The following is a 6000-nucleotide window of genomic DNA, read 5'->3' as shown; positions in this document are numbered from 1 at the left end:
TGTGCCAAAGTTTACTTGCCTATCTGTTAACCCGTTTGCACTCTTTCTTTGGTCCTCTGTTAACCCTGTTTGAGTTGAGCTTCTTTCTGTTATTTGTCATTAAAAAAAACCTTCAGTTCTCCGCACTCGTGTCGTGCACCGTTGTCCTTCGTGACAAAGACATTGGCAAAAAATCTTTACATAATGATACTCCTCTATGCAAATTCTCCCTCTTTCTGTCTCATGTGGCCAATCTCTATTTAAATCCTAAACAGCCTCTGAGCTCTACAGGAGACATTCTCAAGTGGACCTTCAGAACCAATCATGTTCTCTGTGTCTCTAGTGCTGCTCTTGGCAGCCACATCCTGTGAGTCTCTTTGCTCTAATAACAGAAATTGCAGCTGCAGTATCTTGTAGTCCATTTTACTGACAGTTTAGAGTATTTGACTGAGTGTCTCATGTCTTTGTAATACTTTACAATTGAATCTCTGACAGGTGTCCACTCTGATGAGCTGATTCAGCCTGACTTTCAGACTGTTCGTCCAGGGCAGCAAATGACCATCAACTGCAAGGTCTCATATTCAGTCACTAGTGAAGGAACAGCTTGGATTAGACAACCAGCAGGAAAGGCTCCAGAGTATATTGGATATATCAACAGTGAGTCTACAAAGTCTACAAAGAGTCTCTGAAAAACAAGTTCAGCATCTCAAGAGACACCAGCAGTAAAACACAATTATATTACAAGGGAATAATCTACAGACTGAAGACACAGCCGTGTATTACTGTGCCACATACAGTTCAAAAACCTCTATGTGGGCATTTGGAAACAGCATAACGATAAGCCAACATATATTCATACCTATAGTTACTATACTCCCCCCAAAACTGTAGTCTTCATGTTTACCTAACACTGCGTGAAAAGTGGTGTATCTGAAAATATCCAGCCAAAGTAAACTTCCTCCAAACCAGCTGTTTGCCAGAGGTATTTCAGATGCCCGCAGAACTTTGTTATGCTGACCTGCAAACTCCCGCAAATGTCCGAATACAGCTGTTAGACGGAGGGTTTCAAGCATCCGTGTGACCACAGTCGTTAGCTGATGGCTTGGCCTTTCAAATGCTAATAACAGTCAGTGGTCTGGGTGGGACTGGGTACAGAAGCTTGCCCCCCTTCCTCATTGTAACTTTCTATCAGTTAACCTATATGTAATATTTAGGCTATATTTTGATAACCTCAAAAACTTGTTAGGTGTTGCATGGTGTATAATACAGCAGTGGTAGGCCCATATAGCCTTTAATGTCTCTGCACTATTGTGCAACTAAATTAAGATGGACTCTTCAAATGGAGCATACAAAAACACACTGAAAACATAATTAAAAAAAAAAGTCTAAATGAGAGGTTCATTAATTACATATTTGATGGTTATGCAACTGTTCTTTACTTGGGGTCAAAGGTATAGGGTGACCAGATGCAAACAGACCAAATGGGGGACAAGTAGTAAGTTTGTTTGGGACAATGTGGGACATGTTACCAACGCTGAGAGATAACGTAAAACTTAGATATAATGTCAGTCTAACTGAATAAGAAACACTTGTATTGATAGACATCCAACATGCATTGGCCATTACAGGCCCATCAAAGGCAACTGTACTTAAGCAAAGCAGCAGGCATCATACAGCTCAAGTCTTTCAAGTTAAACCCCTGACCAAATCCAACTATAAGAATAAATAAGGCTCAAAATAAAATATTACATAAAATAAAACAATTTCAATGCAAATCTTTACATCAAGCCAAAATCTCTATTGGATGAGTAGCATGGTCAGAAAGGATAAAAGATCTTTTTCCTTTCTTTTTGACCATGATGTCGGCATTTACCTTCATATCTGTAAAGTTTTACTAAGTTTTGTTTTTGTGACAAATAAATTCGTCGGCCCCACAGCTGCACAGTTTGATTGATGGCCGCCACAGCCTCTTGATGACTGCCTTCAATGCTCTCCTCTCAGCCATTGGATGAAAGCGAGGCTTTTTAAAAAACTCGGATATGTTGCATTTTTACTGCTTTTGACATAGCACTATTAAATAGATTAGAAACTATGCCGCAACGGCATAAGCGGTTCACCTGCCGGTAAAAGAATGGATCCATTTATTTTTTTATTTCTGACAGTTAAAAACCAAACGACCAGCGAAAATGCGGGACATTATCTCAATATGAGGGATGCGGGACAAAGGGTACAGGAGTTTTTTTTTTTTTTTTTTAAAAAAAAAAAGTTTACAGTGTACAGTGGAATTTTTGTTGTTGTTCTTCGCTTGTTTGGAATGTTTCTCCTCAGTACGAGGACGCGCCCCGTTTTCAAACCACCCACTCAGATTCTAAGGTTGAGTCCTGTCCAGTCAGTTTTTTGTGCATGCATGGCGTAGCGTGACAGTAACCAATAGCATTGTGTGCAACTGCAGCGCGAAATTTGCTTTGGGGAAGGGGTTACCTGTATGTAGGAGAGGCAAGTCACTGAAGGATTACAGAAGTTGTACTCCATATTCTGTTGATAGTGTGCATTTTGAAGATGACTTGCAAAGAACACTTGAGTTTTCGAACGGACAGCGGAGTGGAGAGGCTACTCGTGCGCCGGGAATATCCAATTTTTCCAACGCCGAGTCTGTACGAAAGCAAACAACTGGTGTCCCCGTTAAATGCATTTTTTAAGAAAATGTCTGAACAGCAGTAAACGTTCATGGACAATGTTATTTGGCGGTTGGACAGGGTGGAGTCCCATCAAAGAGGTGCAAGAGGAGTCTGCCCAAAAAAAGAAGATGAGCGGGAAATAACTCTGTTTCGCTAAAGTTTATTTCTTTAGCCTTCTGGCTTTTGTCTTTGACTGCCGCACATTCTGATACGTTCTCATTTCTTTATCTGCTTTATCCCTTAATGTGGTTGAATTTAACTCTTGTACTAATTTTGCTTCTACAGGAAGCTGTGCGGAGAATGCATAATGCTGAAAACAACACGCACAGATATGATCCACGGACAAGGTAAGACAATGTATTTTGTTGGTAGGCTACATCATCGCGATTGTTTCATAGCAGTGCCTGGAATTCTAAACAAACTTTTAATCAATCCTCCTTTCTTCTCCACTTTTTTTTCTCTCTCTAGCATCCTGTAAGACCTATTGAGACTATTCGAAAGAGTTACCAGGTGAATCCAGAGAACAAAGAGGGGGGCAGGATCGCCACTCGAACGAGGCAAAGGAAGAGAAGAGTAAGTCAAAACATCATTTCCCCAGTAGTTCTTAGACTTTTTCTCCATTTGCTATTTTCACTGATCTAATTTCTGTTTTCACTGTGTTTTGCATCTGCGCAAGGCCAGAGCTAGTGTTCTTGAAACTGAGGAAGAGGCTGCCATATGGAAGACCGCATCAGTAGATATCATTTCTGAAGAAGAGGACGCCATCTTGGATGGAAGGTCAGCGGTCCTCCCACCTAGCACAGAGTTGTCTGCACTGTGTGGGGTGCTACAGAATAGACTGGACAAAGACCAAAAATATGTTGTGAATCACCATGCACGAGTTGGTGCGGATAGATTCACAATGGAGACCACGGAAGCTGGGTTGTTCTTGGGAATGCTCAACTTTTAGAGTTTCATTTATGTTCCGAAAAAGCATTTATATTATATACTAGGATATTACAGTATATTCTGTTCTAATGTATTCTATTCTGTTATATGTTGTACATTGATATATATATATATATATATAATTGTCAAGTTATATGCCTTATAATTGATATAATAATGTATTTTCTTCATTTATAATAAAATTTGCGCAATTCTTTTTTGTTTGCCAGACTATCTATACAATCTACCTATGAACATAAAACAACATCATGAATAATAATAATAACAAAAGTAATAATATTAATAATATAAATCATATGAAATCATGTCTGGGGACACACAATGGACCAATGGGGAAGGGTTTTAGAGGAGGGGCAAGACATTGCTCCACCAATCTGTCGTGCCAATGGTATGAGGAAAATCTGGTTAATGGTTCACTGTGAATATTAGACTTAATACTAATATTACTTAGCTGTAACCATAATCTTATTTTGGAACCTGAACCCAGTGAAATTACAGATATTGTGAAAAATTCTGAACACTGAACCTAGAAATTATTCTGAATACCTCTTCATTAGCCGTACATATAATAAATAACAGCATTAAAGTAGCAGGTACAATAAAACTCTTCGAATTCAATACTTCTAGCTAACTAAGTTCCTGGATCACCACATTCAGTCACTAGGAAATAATTTATCATGTACTCAAAGAGTAGGAATACAGACGTACACGTTTATTACAACGATCAAATTCAAACAGTACAGAATGAATCTAATGTTGAATGAATTGGAAATCAGGTGGAATTAAGGCACATCCGCTATACACACACATAAAACAGCATCTAAATTACTGACAAGGAGACAAACAACTAACGGCAGACAATAACAATATCCTCGTTACCTAAAGTATGTATGAATGAACAACTACGCGAGTATGGGGCATTACTCACGAAGAGGCACGCTTAACCGAAAGAACTATCTGAGTGATGTTCTAGTGGAGTTACTTACACACAAAAAGGGGTTGTGAGGAAGGGAGAGAAAAGGGATGAGGAAGAAGAAGAGCAGGCCCAGCCACGTTCAGGTAGGAGAAACCGGAGTTACTGAGGTTGGCAGTGGGAGACCTTGAGTGAGACTTCGTGTCGTTGCCGGGAAAGTCTTTTAGCATCGCGGATCTTCTATAGCGGTGAGCCTGGGCCGATTCTTTGTGGAGATGAGCAGGGCAGAACGGACGGACTTACATTACGGCTGATACAACCGGAGCTCAGCTGGAGCTGAACCTTAGCGCAGCTGAACTGAACTGTAGGACAGCAGGGAGTCTGGTGTTTTATCTGGTTTGCAAACGGGTGGGTGCCGCTATCCTTTTTGGGGTGTCTCTGCCTGAAAGGAGGAGACACTGCTTCGAGTTTGGGAAGTATTTTCCCATTAAAGAATAGTAAAATTACATCCGCGTACTCGTATCTGCCGCATTTTATGCTCCCAAATATGGTTTCTTTATCATCAAAAACAGCACAGTTACACCGATGGCCATACAATTAGCTGCTCATGACTTGGCTCCTGGTTATTTTGAAGTTTTACCGCGCATTTATGCCTATACAAACAGTTATGACTCAATATGCATATTTAATTGATAATATGGTATGGTTAGTTTCGTTTCTCTTTTGTTCTACATAGTTTGTGCCCGAGAGGAGCAATGCAGATGGGGCCTGTGACATGGTCTGAATTTCATTCTCACAGGGAAACTAACCTCCCGAGGTGATCTAGTCTCCCTCGCAATTAAACGTCATCAGCATTTGACCAAATGGTCTGGGGGTTGCTGCGCTAAAACATCGAGCCTGGCGTCTGTTAGGTGTTATCGCGAGTGGTTTCTGCTTTGGTATGCATTGGTCCTACACACAGGGAGGCCTGGGCCATAAAAAGAGAACTGGGATCAAGGGGGATAGAGATAGAGAAGCAGCGTGAGAGTGATAGAAATAGATAAGGAAGGGTGAGAAAGAGGGAGAGAGTTTACACAACTGCAGCTTTAATTACTAAGGAACACTTAAGGTTAACAAATGTCCTTTTCTTTCTGAAAGCTGCACAGTGTCCGCCCGACAAATCCAAAGGAAGACTTTTAACTAATTGCAGGATGCCTGGTGGCCCAGGGTGTGAAGTGCAAATGTTCCCTTGCAAGCACCCCCAAGGGAATATTCCATGCAGCGTAACAGAGCTGCAAACTGCTGGCTACAGCCGATTATCTGTGGAGTATCCGGGAATATACAGGAGTATTCCAGTCCAGATACATCTCTTTTCACTGTACTTTTTCACTTACTTTTGATTACTGTACTACAATTCTATTTTTCTTTGTGTTTTCTTGTTGTTGTAAAAACCTACAATGGTGAAAAAAATAAGCGGTATGTCTATTTTTTGTTTTTTTTTTT

The 6000-nt window shown here is 40.4% G+C and overlaps 1 pseudogene; it reads left to right on the top strand.

Moving 5' to 3' along the window:
• Positions 1-303: 303 nt before the first annotated feature.
• LOC115819447 (Ig heavy chain V region 5A-like) lies at positions 304-870 on the top strand (annotated as a pseudogene).
• The last annotated feature ends 5130 nt before the right edge of the window (positions 871-6000 follow it).

The sequence above is a fragment of the Chanos chanos genome, chromosome 8 (assembly GCF_902362185.1).
Source record: "Chanos chanos chromosome 8, fChaCha1.1, whole genome shotgun sequence".
NCBI classification, from domain to species: Eukaryota; Metazoa; Chordata; class Actinopteri; order Gonorynchiformes; family Chanidae; genus Chanos; species Chanos chanos.
The sequence above is the reverse complement of the archived record's forward strand: the minus strand, read 5'-3'. Positions and strand labels throughout refer to the sequence as shown.